We start from the raw sequence: 15,304 nt of genomic DNA, 5'->3' as shown, positions 1-15,304 counted from the left end.
TATTATCCTTACTGAACTCTGTTATTAGTCCTAGAAAAAAATTTCCTGTAAATCCTTGAGGATTTTCTATATATACCATGACTTTGTAAATAAAGACAGTTTAAATGTTTCTTTCCAATTTTCATGTATTGTATTTTGCTTTCTTCCATTACTGCTCTGGCTATGATATCTAGTACAGTGCTGAATATAAATGGTGAAAGTCAGGCTTTCTGCCTTATTCCCTATCATAGAGGAAACATATTCAATCTTTTGTGATTATTTATAGTTTTAGTTATATATGCTTATTATTGAGTTGAGAGTATTTCCTTTCTGGAATATATATTTCTAGTTTAGAAATAGAATTTAGATTAGAAATAAGATTTAGAAATATATATTTCTAGTTTGCTGAGAGATTTTTATCCTGTATGGATATTGAATTTTTATATATATATTTGCATTTAATAAGATGATCTTTAATTTTTTTTAGTTAGTTGGTATAGAGAATGCCACTTTTTGATTTTAATGTTAAATCAACATTGCATTCTTTGTGTCATAGAATTCATCAGTGAAGACATCTGGATCACAACACTTTGTGTGTAGGGTATCTTCTAATTACAAATTTAAATTTTTAAATGGATATTTGCTGCTGTTGTTCAGTCACTCAGTCGTGTCTGACCTTTTGTGACCCTATAGATTGCAGCACACCAGACTTTCCTGTCCTTCACTATCTCCAGGAGTTTGCTCAAACTCATGTCCATTGAGTTGGTGATGCCATCCAACCATCTCGTCTTCTGTCATTCCCTTCTCCTCCTGCCCTCAGTCTTTCTCAGCATTAGGGCTTTCCGAATAACTCAGTTCTTTGTATCAGGTGGCCAAAGTATTGGAGCTTCAACTTCAGTATCAGTCCTTCCAGTGAATATTCAGGATTGATTTCCTTTAGGATTGACTGGTTTGATCTCCTTGCAGTCCAAGGGACTCTCAAGAGTCTTCTCCAACACCACACAGTGCAAAAGCATCAATTCTTTGGTGCTCAGCTTTCTTTATGGTCCAACTCTCATATCCTTACATGACTCCTGGAAAAAATGATAGCTTTGACTAGAGGGACCTTTGTCAGCAAAGTAATGTCTCTGCTTTTTAATATGCTGTCTATGTGTGTCATAGTTTTTCTTCCAAGGAGCAAGTGTTTTTCTAATTTCATGACTGCAGTCACCATCTGCAATGATTTCAGAGCCCAAGAAAATAGGATTACTTATATTTTCTTTTTAAATCTTGGGACTTTTTTGATAATTGGTGCCCTTCAAGAAGTTTCTGAGATTAAGTGGACAACTTTATTGATATAATATTGTTCAAATATTCTTTTGTTATCTTTTATATGTCTGTTGGATCTGTAGAAAGTTCTCTTTTTTCTTTCCTGAAACTTGTCATTTTACTTGTGCTTTCTCTCTCTCTTTTTTCGCCTTGATCAAACTAGAGTTCTCTAAATTTTTATTGATTCTTTTTTAGAAAATAATTTTTTTCATATATTTACTTGATTTTCTATATTATTGAATTTTTCCCTTTTATTATTTCTCATTTTTTCTTGGTATTGCCCTTATAATTCTTTTTTTTAATTTTATTTTCTTTCTTTCCTATGTTTTTTTTTTTTTTTTAATTTTAAAATCTTTAATTCTTACATGCATTCCCAAACATGAACCCCCCTCCCACCTCCCTCCCCAGAACATCTTTCTGGGTCATCCCCATGCACCAGCCCCAAGCATGCTGCATCCTGCGTCAGACATAGACTGGCGATTCAATTCACATGATAGTATACATGTTAGAATGGCATTCTCCCAAATCATCCCACCCTCTCCCTCTCCCTCTGAGTCCAAAAGTCCGTTATACACATCTGTGTCTCTTTCCCTGTCTTGCATACAGGGTCGTCATTGCCATCTTCCTAAATTCCATATATATGTGTTAGTATACTGTATTGGTGTTTTTCTTTCTGGCTTACTTCACTCTGTATAATCGGCTCCAGTTTCATCCATCTCATCAGAACTGATTCAAATGAATTCTTTTTAACGGCTGAGTAATACTCCATTGTGTATATGTACCACAGCTTTCTTATCCATTCATCTGCTGATGGACATCTAGGTTGTTTCCATGTCCTGGCTATTATAAACAGTGCTGCGATGAACATTGGGGTACATGTGTCTCTTTCAATTCTGGTTTCCTCGGTGTGTATGCCCAGAAGTGGGATTGCTGGGTCATAAGGGAGTTCTATTTGCAATTTTTTAAGGAATCTCCACACTGTTCTCCATAGTGGCTGTACTAGTTTGCATTCCCACCAACAGTGTAGGAGGGTTCCCTTTTCTCCACACCCTCTCCAGCATTTATTGCTTGCAGATTTTTGGATCGCAGCCATTCTGACTGGTGTGAAGTGGTACCTCATTGTGGTTTTGATTTGCATTTCTCTAATAATGAGTGATGTTGAGCATCTTTTCATGTGTTTGTTAGCCATCCGTATGTCTTCTTTGGACTTTCTAACACCGCACACAAAATTAAACTCAAAATGGATTAAAGATCTAAATGTAAGATCAGAAACTATAAAACTCCTAGAGGAGAACATAGGCAAAACACTCTCAGACATAAATCACAGCAGGATCCTCTATGATCCACCTCCCAGAATGCTGGAAATAAAAGCAAAAATAAACAAATGGGATCTAATTAAAATTAAAAGCTTCTGCACAACAAAGGAAAATATAAGCAAGGTGAAAAGACAGCCATCTGAATGGGAGAAAATAATAGCAAATGAAGCAACTGACAAACAACTAATCTCAAAAATATACAAGCAACTTATGCAGCTCAACTCCAGAAAAATAAACGACCCAATCAAAAAATGGGTCTTTCCTATGTTTTTTAACCTTCTCACTATGAAATCTAAGATACTGGTTTTGGATCTTCTTTTCTAATTTAAGTACACATTTTCCATTGAGGATTATTTAAACTACATCCTAAAATTTTGATATGCTGTGTTTTCACTTTATCTTGGTATTAAAATTTTTTTTCCTAATTATTATTACAACTTCTTTTCTGACTCATGGTTTATTTAGAAGTGTTTTGTTCAATTTTTAGTTGTTAGAATTGTCCTATCATGTTTTCTGGTATGTTTCTAATTTAATGTCACTGTGATTAAACAACAAACTCTAAATTTATAGAGACTTGTTTCATGGCCTAGCAGTTGGACTATCTTACTGATACAGACTATATGTCTCCTTGAAAAAAACGTATTCTGCTATTTCTGAGTAGAATGTTCTATAATTGTTAATGAAATCAGTTAGTAGTATTATTCAAGTCTTCTATGTGCTACTATGTATTTTTTTTCTTTTACTTGTTTATACCGAAAGATCTACATTGAACATTTCATCTATAATTGTGGGTGTATCTATTTCTGCTATTAATTCTATGGGATTCTGCTTTCTGTGCCTTAAAGCTCTGCTTCTACATTCATATTCAATATTGAGAAAATGAAAGTGATATACTTTTTATGAAATTATTGTTGTTGTTGTTTTTGTTCAGTCACCCAGTTGTGTCCGACTCTTTGCAGCCCCATGGTCTGTAGCATGCCAGGCCTAATTGTCCCTCACCATCTCCCAGAGTTTGCTCAATTTCATGTCTATTGCATCGGTGATGCCATCCAACTATCTCATCCTCTGATGTCCTGTTCTCCTTCTGCTGATCAATCCTTCCCAGTATCAGGCACTTTTCCGGTGAGTCAGCTGTTTACATCATGTGACCAAAATACTGGAGCTTCAGCTTCAGCATCAGTCCTTCCAATGAGGCTTTAGGGTTTATTTCCTTTAAAAATGACTGATTTGATCTCCTTGCTGTCCAAGGGGCTCTCAGGAGTCTTCTCCAGCATCACAGTTTGAAGGTGTCAATTCTTTGGCACTCTACCTTCTGTATGGTCCAGCTCTCACAACCATATATGACCTCCAGGAAGATCATAGCCTTGACTGTGCAGACCTTTGTTGGCTACATAATGTCTCTGCTTTTCAACATACTGTCTAGGTTTGTCATAGCTTTCCTTACAAGAAGTAATTGTCTTCTGATTTCAAGGCTGCAGTCACCATCTGCAGTGACTTTAGAGCCCAAGAAAAGGAAATCCATCACGACTACCACCTTTTCCCCTTCTGTTTGCCATGAAGTAATGTGTGAAAAGAATAGCAAGAAATAAGAAAGCTTTCCTCAGCTATCAATGCAAAGAAATAGAGGAAAATGACAGAATAGGAAAGACTAGAGAGCTCTTCAAAAAAAATTAGAGATACCAAGGGAACATTTCATGCAAAGATGGGCTCAATAAAGGACAGAAATGGTATGGACCTAACAGAAGCAGAAGATATTAAGAAGAGGTGGCAAGAATACACGGAAGAACTATACAAAAAAGATCTTCACGACCAAGATAATCACGATGCTGTGATCACTCACATAGAGCCAGACATCCTGGAATGTGAAGTCAAATGGGCCTTAGAAAGCATCACTACGAACAAAGCTAGTGGAGGTGATGGAATTCCATTTGAGCTGTTTCAAATCCTGGAAGATGATGCTGTGAAAATGCTGCACTCAATATGCCAGCAAGTTTGGAAAACTCAGCAGTGGCCACAGGACTGGAAAAGGTCAGTTTTCATTCCAATCCCAAAGAAAGGCAATGCCAAAGAATGCTCAAACTACTGCACAATTGCACTCATCTCACATGCTAGTAGAGTAATGCTCAAAATTCTCCAAGCCAGGCTTCAGCAATATGTGAACTGTGAACTTCCAGATGTTCAAGCTGGTTTTAGAAAAGGCAGAGGAACCAGAGATCAAATTGCCAACATCCGCTGGATCCTGGAAAAAGCAAGAGAGTTCCAGAAAAACATCTATTTCTGCTTTATTGACTATGCCAAAGCCTTTGACTGTGTGGATCACAATAAACTGTGGAAAATTCTGAAAGAGATGGGACTACCAGACCACCTGACCTGCCTCTTGAAAACCTGTATGCAGGTCAGGAAGCAACAGTTAGAACTGGACATGGAACAACAGACTGCTTCCAAATAGGAAAAGGAGTACATAAAGGCTGTATGTTGTCTCCCTGCTTATTTAACTTCTATGCAGAGTACATCATGAGAAATGCTGGGCTGGAAGAAGCACAAGCTGAAATCAAGATTGCTGGGAGAAATATCAGTAACCTCAGATATGCAGATGACACCACCTTTACGGCAGAAAGTGAAGAGGAACTAAAAAGCCTCTTGATGAAAGTGAAAGTGGAGAGTGAAAAAGTTGGCTTAAAGCTCAACATTCAGAAAACAAAGATCATGGCATCTGGTCCCATTACTCCATGGGAAATAGATGGGGAAACAGTGGAAACAGTGTCAGACTTTATTGTTTTGGGTTCCAAAATCACTGCAGATGGTGACTGCAACCATGAAATTAAAAGACACTTACTCCTTGGAAGAAAAGTTATGACCAACCTAGATGGCATATTCTAAAGCAGAGACATTACTTTGCCAACAAAGGTCCATCTAGTCAAGGCTATATTTTTTTCAGTAGTCATGTATGGATGTGAGAGTTGGACTGGGAAGAAAGCTGAGCACTGAAGAATTGATGCTTTTGAACTGTGGTGTTGGAGAAGACTCTTAAGAGTCCCTTGGACTGCAAGGAGATCCAACCAGTCCATTCTAAAGGAGATCAGCCCTGAGATTTCTTTGGAAGGAATGATGCTAAAGCTGAAACTCCAGTAATCTGGCCACCTCATGCGAAGAGTTGACTCATTGGAAAAGACTCTGATGCTTGGAGGGATTGGGGGTAGAAGGAGAAGGGGACGACAGAGGATGAGATGGCTGGATGGCATCACGGACTTGATGGACGTGAATCTGAGTGAACTCCGGGAGTTGGTGATGGACAGGGAGGCCTGGTGTGCTGTGATTCATGGGGTCACAAAGAGTCGGACATGACTGAGCCATTGAACTGAACTGAAGGAAATAATATCCATGTGGCTCATATTATGTGGGTGAACACATTTATAATACTACATATAATGTCAAATACCAAATTAATTAACAGATAAGCTTGTTAGCTTGTTAACTAAGTGAACTATGGTGTGTCAACATTTTGAAATATTATTTATGTTCTAAAATTGTTGCATTTATTCATTTTCTAGGTAAACAAATGTTTATTTTTCACTTGATAAATACTAGACAATGGTTAGGCATTTTGTATATAACAGTGCACAAGACAGATGAAGTCTTTATTCTCATTGGATTTATATTCTAAATAAAATATGCAATACTCAAAGATCTAATATTACATAAATAATCAGTATATCAAGTAGGTCTGGCATTGTTATTCTAATTTTCAAATGAAAACATGACTGAATGCAAATGACTCCATTATATTAATATTTTTATTGCTTTGTAACAAAATACTGTAAACTTAATGGCTTAAAGCCTTACACACACATATTGTCTCACCAGGTCTGTGTGTCCGGAGTCCAGGCACAGATTAGCTTGGTCCTCTGCAAGGCTACAGTCTATGTTTCAGGTAGGGATGGATTCTCATCTGGAGCCTCAACTGGGAAAGGTTTTGCTTCTGAGTTCATCCATATCGTTGGCAGAATTCATTTTCTTGCTGCTGAAGGGCTCATGGCAGATTGCATTCTTAAAGGTAGCAAGGAAAGACAGACTTTCCAGTAAACACTCACTGGAGTGAATGTTCCAGTAAAACAGAATCTTATGTAGTATAAGGTGACAATGAGGATGAAATCCCATCAGCTTTGCCATGTAATGTAATGATCATGGGAATAAGCTCTCATTACTTTTACTCTATGTTACTGGTTAGAAGGAAGTCTAAGCCCTACCCACACTCAACAATGAGAAAGAACTCTACAGTGTGTGGAGCAGAAGGCAGGGGTGATGGATCACCTTAAATTCTGTACATCACACCAAATAACTGCAATTTTGTTGGAGTGGGGCATTACAGGTAAATTTCCTTTCTGTGCTTTTTATAGACTTATTGTAAAGTTGTTTTGCTTATAATTTAACACACTTTAATTTTCAGATGCCATAGTTAGTCATTTACTACCTAATATATTTGGGAATGCATGTAAGAATTAAAGATTTTAAAATTAAAAAAAAATAATAAAATAAAATAAAATAAAATAAAAAAAAAAGCAAAAAAAAAAATATATCTCTTCCTGGGGATGTAGTAATTCCTTTGTAAATAACCATTTATCCTTGGATTTTATTATTTTTCTATAATGTTTGTTAGATAATACAGCAGTTCTCTTTTCTGTTTCTTTTATTGTAGAAAGACATGATTTCAGTTTGTAGTTCACATCAACATTTTCTGAGCTAGTCTTAGAAAATGAGTATTATTTACAATTTCCTGTCTAAGATTGTTGATTCTCCTACTGCTGCTGTTGCTAAGTTGTTCAGTCATGTCCAACTCTGTGAAACCCCATAGAAGGCAGCCCACCAGGCTCCCCCGTCCCTGGGATTCTCCGGGCAAGAACACTGGAGTGGGTTGCCATTTCCTTCTCCAATGCATGAAAGTGAAAAGTGAAAGTGAAGTCACTGAGTCATGTCCAACTCTCAGCGACCCCATGGACTGCAGCCTACCAGGCTCCTCCATCCATGGGATTTTCCAGGCAAGGGTACTGGAGTGGGGTGCCATTGCCTTCTCCTACAGTCACTTACAATTTATATGCCTGGTATCTAAAAACACAGAGAGGCCAGGTCAGCAAAAACAGTAGCCTCACCTGGGCATGTCTTCACCAGGTAAGAAACAGAGGAAGCAGGAAGTACCAAGATGGAGCTGTATACCAGAACTAGAAGGATGTGTGTACCAGGGAGGAGGTGTGATGAGAGTGGATAATATTGAAATCCCATAATCCTTCACCTTTCCTCCTTGACAAAGACCTCAAGAGTGAATGAGAAGTGGGCCTATCTAAATCCTGATTATTAAATTACACTTGGTAGACATTAAGGGTGTGGTAATTGTTGTCATTTTTACTGTATTGTGATATTAATCTTATGGAATATTGAATCTCCAAATAGCCCATGACATAAAGAGACCTTTATGGCTCCGATGGAGCTATTATATTTTATTATCTCACGAATCTTCAGATTTAAAGAGTCCTCAATGAGACCTTGACATAATTAAGCCTAATGAGTCCAAAGGAGTTACAATGGTCTATTGTGCCAATAATTTAGACATGACAGGTCTTTGTTATAAGTAAGCCTTGGTATCCCAGTGTATCCTGTGGGTTGTGTAGATAAGACTGACAGCTGAGAAAGTGAACTGAAGTTGTTTAAAAGGCACTCTACACATCAACCATGTTTTTTAAAAGTTTCAAATAAAGTTTTTTATTGCATTGACTCTAGTTTTAATGCTTCCTTGGGCATCAGTTCATTTATCCGTCCATGCACAGCATTTGTGCCAGCCTACTCATTTATGTGTTGTGTGAGGCATAGGGTTGCAGAGGTGAAATAAGGCATAGACCCTGCTGAAGGATAATCAAAGTATTCAGCATCTAAAGAATTTTAAGAATTTGCAGTCCAGAAAAGTGGTGAGCAAAAATTATGGCCCACAGGGCAGCCACCTCTTTTTGTAAATAAAGTTTTATTGGAACACAACCAAATTCTTTCATTTATGAACTATCTATGGCTGCTTTTATGCTACAGTGGCAGAGCTGAGTAGTTGCAACAGAGACATCTGGACTACAAAGCTGAAAAGATTCACTATCTGGCCCTTTGAAACTAAGTTTGACAATCTCTGGTTTAGAGTTTCAAAGGCTCTAGAGCTACCTCGACAAATACAAGTAAGCATGAATTGGCATTTTCAGTTCACATAGTTTTGGTGTAAATCAGAAAGGAGATTTTCTTTTATTATTATTTTACATTTATTTGCTTTAATATAGCTTAGTCTTCATACCTTTACTTGGGGCTACTTCTACATGGTCCTGTACTTCTGATCCTCTCTTGGGGTACAGAATATGCTCAGATAATGTTTCGGTTCAGTTCAGTTCAGTCACTCAGTCGTGCCCAACTCTTTGCAACCCCATGAATCGCAGCACACCAGGCCTCCCTGTTCATCACCAACTTCCGGAGTTCACTCAGATTCACGTCTATTGAGTTAGTGATGCCATCCAGCCATCTCATCCTCTGTCGTCCCCTTCTCCTCCTATCCCCAATCCCTCCCAGCATCAGAGTCTTTCCCAATGAGTCAGCTCTTCGCATGAGGTGGCCAAAGTACTGGAGTTTCAGCTTTAGCATCATTCCTTCCAAAGAAATCTCAGGGCTGATCTCCTTTAGAATGGACTGGTTGGATCTCCTTGCAGTCCAAGGGACTCTCAAGAGTCTTCTCCAACACCACAGTTCAAAAGATATTAATCCCATTTGTCTACACCATTAAGGACAGTATGGTGGTTTTAAATATTTGTTTTCAAGTCTTGTGATACTCCCCCCTTAAAGAGATGACTGTTTCTCCTCTCCTTGTGTGTGGGTTGAACGGTGACTTACTTCCATACAACAGAATACATCAGACATGGTGGAATTTCATAAATTTATAAAAAGACTGCAGCTTATATCTTGAGTCCTTGCTCTCTTTCTCTGTCACTGTCTTACCTCCTTTATTTTGAGAGAAACTACCTGTTATGCAGCAGGTAATCCAGGTGACAGGGAAACCACCACTGTGTCGTAGGTACCCTCAGTGAGCTGATGGAAGAACCCATGTGGTAAGGAACCAAGAGTTGCCAATAGCTGATGACTTTGGTTGGAAATGAATCTTATCCTGTTCAAACCCTGAGATACCTGAAGCCCCAGTGGATACTTGCCTGCAACCTCATGAGAGATCCTGAGTCAGAACTTCCCAACCAAGTCGCTCCCATATTCCTGATCCACAGAAACTGTGTTAGTAAATGTCTGCCATGCTCAGACACTAAGTTTGTGGTGGTATTTTACATAGCAAGAAATAACTAATGCAGGAGATAATCAACCAGTATTTGCTCAGTCGCTTCAGTTGTGTCTGATTCTGTGTGACCCTATGGACTTGCAGCCCACCAGGCTCCTCTGTCCATGGGATTCTCCAGGCAAGAACACTGGAGTGGTTACCATGCCCTCCTCCAGGAGGGATGACTCAGGGATCGAACCTGAGTCTCTTACATCTACTTGCCTTAGCAGACAGGTTCTTTACCACTAGCACCACCTGGGAAGTCCAGTCAACCAGTAGGGTGTGGGACATAAAAATGGTTGTCTCTGTCTCCAAATTCTTTCTAATGGTTCTACAGTCTCTTGATCCCTTGGTTAAAGTCCTGAGAACGTTCAGAAACTCTCCCCTTGCGTGCATGAACGTATATAGATGGCGATGTCCACTTCTTTGCCATGTTGTCATTCCTGTCATGCTGTCCTTCTTGAGATGGTATGGGCTGAACTAGAAACAGTGTAAACATATGTTTATATTCAATTCAGTTCAGTCGCTCAGTTGTGTCCGACTCTTTGCGACCCCATGAATCACAGCACGCCAGGCCTCCCTGTACATCACCAACTCCCAGAGTTCACTCAGACTCACGTCCATTGAGTCTGTGATGCCGAGCCATTTCATCCTCGGTCATCTCCTTCTCCAGCCCCCAATCCTTCCCAGCATCAAAATCTTTTCCAGTGAGTCAACTCTTCATATGAGGTGGCCAAAGTACTGGAGTTTCAGCTTCAGCATCATTCCTTCCAAAGAAATCCCAGGGTTGATCTCCTTCAGAATGGACTGGTTGAATCTCCTTGCAGTCCAAGGGACTCTATTAGCCTCATGCAATTTTGCTCTTGACAGTGCTATATTGGGGACTCCCATGGTTTTCTGTCTCCTTCTTTGCAGGAGGAAGCAAGTTCTATCAGCATTATAATTGCTTTACAAGACTGATAAATAGGGTATAATAGCTCACAAAGCATGTCTTTAATTTGACTTGCTTCAGTGTTTTTTACATCTGTCTTTTCACTGTGATGTCAAAGGGGTTGATTGTACACCATTATTTGGGATACTTTGGCCACCTGATGTGGAGAGCCAACTCATTGGAAAAGACCATGATGCTGGAAAAGATTGAGGGCAGGAAGAGAAGGGGATTACAGGATGAGATGGTTGGATGGCATCATTGACTCAATGTACACGAGTTTGAGCAAACTCCAGAGATAGTGAAGGACAGGCAAGCCTGGCATGCTGCAGTTCATGGGGTTGCAAAGAGTTGGGCATGATTGAGTGACTGAACAACAGCAACTTGGGATGAAACGACAATCCAGAACTACTGCCTGGAGAATTCCGTGGATAGAGGAGCCTGGCAGGCTACAATCCATGGGATTGCAAAGAGTCGGATATGACTGAGCGACTTTCACTTCCTCTCATTCAGCATAATAGCCAAGCATATCCACCTTTGGTGAGTAAGAACTATTAATGCATTTTGCTTCTTTTAATCTCACAGTGATGTCTGTGACTGGATAGGGTGGTTCTTGGACAAGTTGACAAGTTATCATCCTCTCTCCTCTGAAATTCTTGGTCATAAGACCAACTGGCAATTCCAAATTGTGTCTTCCAGATGACTGCTACTTAGTGTTGATAGAGATGCTGCTTCTCACAGCATAACATGAGATGATATCCTCAAATTTCAGAATTCCACTTTAGTTAGTTTGGGGAATTCTCATTTCTAAACTCGAACAGAAAGTAGTTTGTGACAAGTGCTAAACCAGAGATATAAGCAGAATCCAGTGAAAACATGAGGGCACCCAAGTGCTGTATTTTGTCCTGCAGTAGCTCCTGGAACAGAAAAGAGAAATGACATAAAAGTTAATAAAAATCTTCACTGAGCATGGAGTTTAGTGAATGTTAACATGCCAGTATTGGGTTCTTAGTTATGACACATGTATCAAAGCAATGCAAGATAATACGAAGCAAGATTAGCTTTCCCCAAGCTGAGCACAGGGGAAACTGGGAGGAGGGTCTATGGGAACTCTCTGTAATATCTTTGCAACTGCTCTGCAAATCCACACACACACACACACACACACACACAACCTAAGCAGGAAATTTGTTCTGCAACCAGGACTGGAAGAAATTTCAAAAGAAGGACTACTGATATGAGTCAGGTGGATGTTGACAGGCAGGAGAGGTGAGTGTAGAGAACATTCCAGACCAAGGTGATAGAATATAAAATGTTTAGGAATGGCCTGAATTTCCCCTGAACTAGTGGAGTCTGTGACTTGCGAGGCACCTGATGTGGCCAAAGAACATTATGATATTCAGGGGCAAGTGCTGGGGGGATAGAGGGCAAAGCAAGAAAGCATGGTTGGGCCTGTATGGTACAATAAAAAGTCTGAATTAAAATATTATTGGTGCTTTCCTGGTAGCTCAGCTGATAGAGTATCCACTTGCAAGGCAGGAGACCTGGGTTTGATCCCTGGGTTGTGAAGATCCCCTGGAGGAAGGCATGGCAACCCACTCTGGTATTCTTGCCTGGAGAATCCCCATGGAAAGAGGAGCCTAGTGGGCTACAGTCCATGGGGTCATGAAGACTGGGATAAGACTGAATGACTAAGCACATAATATTATTTGTACCTTGGGCCTATTGTGGAAGGCTGTGACATCATCAGAGTTGTGCTTACAAAGAATAAGTATAGTATTTTATAGGGTATATTTCTGTGCCTACCAACAGATACACACGTTCACCACACAAGTGCTTTACCTCTTCTTGAGTGACTTTCAATTATCTTTCGTGCTGGCTTCAGGAAGGCCTCCTCTGGCCCCCGCATACTGGACTGGACACCCTGTCCTCGTCCTTTCTGATCTCTCATCACCACCTGTTGAAATTACAGCTCCTTTTCTTCTTTGCACTGTCTCCAGAAGGTAGATGCCTATCTCATTGGTCTGGGCATCCCCAGGACCAAGCACATGTTGGATGCAGGATACATGCATTACAGGAATGAGTTAATGGGTAAGTTTAGGGGTGCTTCAGAGCGAACCAAGATTCTGTGGCCTACATTTGCGCAGAATTAAGGTGTCTGCCTGACTCTTAGTGCCTAGCAATTATTAATTAAAAGGAATGCAATAGGGAACAAGTTGACCCAAGGGGATTTTGAGAAAGCCTCTGAGGTTACAACAAGATGAGGGAGAGGCAGAAATGGATCTTGGTATTTTCAGGGAAATGCAGAAAGGAAGGCATCAGTGAATCTGGCCAGCTTTCCAGGAGGCTCCCCAGAGCGGCACCCTCAGCCCTGCTGTCAGTCACTGAGTGGGGCTCTACGGAGACCCATGTCTGTAGCCGTCATTTAGAAGATCAATGTCTTCAACTTTCCTCTTTCTCTGAGATAGCAGACAGCCAACAAGTCGGTAATTCACAAGGATCAACCCTGGCTCCATCCAACTCTCAGCTCTTTGAAAAGTTTGCCTTAAGAATTGAGACATCACTTTTTTCTTCCCAAAGCATGTGTATCTTTTCAGGATTCAAAGATGCCCGAAAAAAATGTCCTCATTTTCCTTGACAGACGACATGCTGTGTTCTCTGGGTTGCTGATCGGCAAATCGGAACAGACGGTTTTTCCTTTTTATCCCTCCTCGTTACCCCAATGTGCCTTTTCGGTCTCTCTCCAAATGAAGCCCTCAGTGAGACATCGCAAGATGAAAGGGATGGTGGTCAAACTTATCGTCCGTGAGCCTATCAAGGATTTAACATTTTGATTGATAACTCTGCTGTGTCAGGGGCGAGTGTATTTAAAAGCCTTCTGAAATTTGGAATGAACATATCTGAAAGATACATCTGAATTTCCTCCTACAAGGAAAGAAAGAGCAGGGTTAGGTACTATTTTCTAACATTCCTGAACGTCAATCCTGGGTCTATTTTTCTGACCATTCAGTGTGCAAGTGACAGGTTTGGTGATGGAGAAAGGATTTTGAAGCTCCAATTTTCCTTTTCTTTTAAATGCAATAGCACCCTTTCCTGTATCCAAAACTCAAATTAATGTTTTTCTGAAGGGGAATTGGTAGACAAGGGGAGATTATTGACAATTTCTGACCCTGGAAGCCCCCATTGGGTAGATGACACTGGAACTGAAGATTTCTAAGAACAAATATGGGCAGGGCCAGTGACCTCAGATGGACAGAACTTAAGGTTCGATGAATCCTACCTCTTTAGAGCTGCTCCACTGGGAGGCACTGCCTGAATTCTCAGCAACTTCTTTCTAAGGAGCTTTCCTATTTGCAAACCATAGCCAGGTGGCTTTTGACTATTGTAGGATCTCCACCAGGCTAGGGGAAATACCTATCCTTGGATACCCACTGTAGGCTGCAAGCCTGGGAGCCTGTGGGAACCCGAGAAGATATTTTATGGTATTAAGGAAGCAGACAATCTGAAGTCAGACAAACTCCTGGGGAACCGCTCATCAACTGTATGATGTTAGAGGAGTCCTTTAAACTACATAAACTTCAGTTTCTCCTCGTTTGTAAAATATTTGTAAACCCGTATAGAATGGTTAGGATGGTTGAAGGAGAAAAAAAGTCCTATTGCAGCTCCTGACAAATAGTTAGAACCCATCAGATGCTCCCTCCATCAGGACCCTCCTAGTCACCGTCATCATCATCTGTTTACTGAGAAATGGGGTAACATTTCCCCTGTGTTCATGGTCTCTGTGTGAATGGGCTAGAACTGTCTAATTCTTGGATTTCCCCTTGTTCCTGGTTGCTTCCTTTGACATCCTGAATGTCCCCTGCCAGAAAACTCAGAACCAAGTTTTCATTTTTTTTTCTACTTCTTCTTAAAGGAGAACCCAAACATAGTTTACCTTGCTATCCATCGACTGCTATGTGGACCATCTCCACCCCAGGCCAGTTTGGTTTCTGTTCTGAGTGTAACTTTATTTTCTTCCACTGAAAGATGCAGCAAAACCCGTCTTTGTGCAGGGACCATTAACACTGCCCATTCTTAAATTAGCTCAGAAAAAAAAAAAAAAAAGAAGAAGAAGAAGTGCATTTTATAGTCAAGCCAGCAGTAATTGGACACTGTGACTATGAGTGGCCTTGCGGTGTTTGGACACAGGCCAAATGTACCTTCTGTCTGTCTCTGACACAGGCAGACAATAGCAGCATTATTTACTGCCCTGGCTCTGTGCAACTCCAAAGGCCAGCTGCAGGAACAAAAGAATCGCTCACACTTTGCCCAGCCCTAGCCTCTGCTGCAGCCTCTATCTGTTTCGTAAATAATTCACCCCTCTATCCCAAATGTGGGATCATCTATTCTGGGCTTCTTTCCTTTTGCAGTGACCAAGGCTGCAAGGAAAAGATG

Source organism: Ovis canadensis, chromosome 18, assembly GCF_042477335.2.
Source record: "Ovis canadensis isolate MfBH-ARS-UI-01 breed Bighorn chromosome 18, ARS-UI_OviCan_v2, whole genome shotgun sequence".
NCBI classification, from domain to species: Eukaryota; Metazoa; Chordata; class Mammalia; order Artiodactyla; family Bovidae; genus Ovis; species Ovis canadensis.
This window is presented reverse-complemented; position numbering follows the sequence as displayed.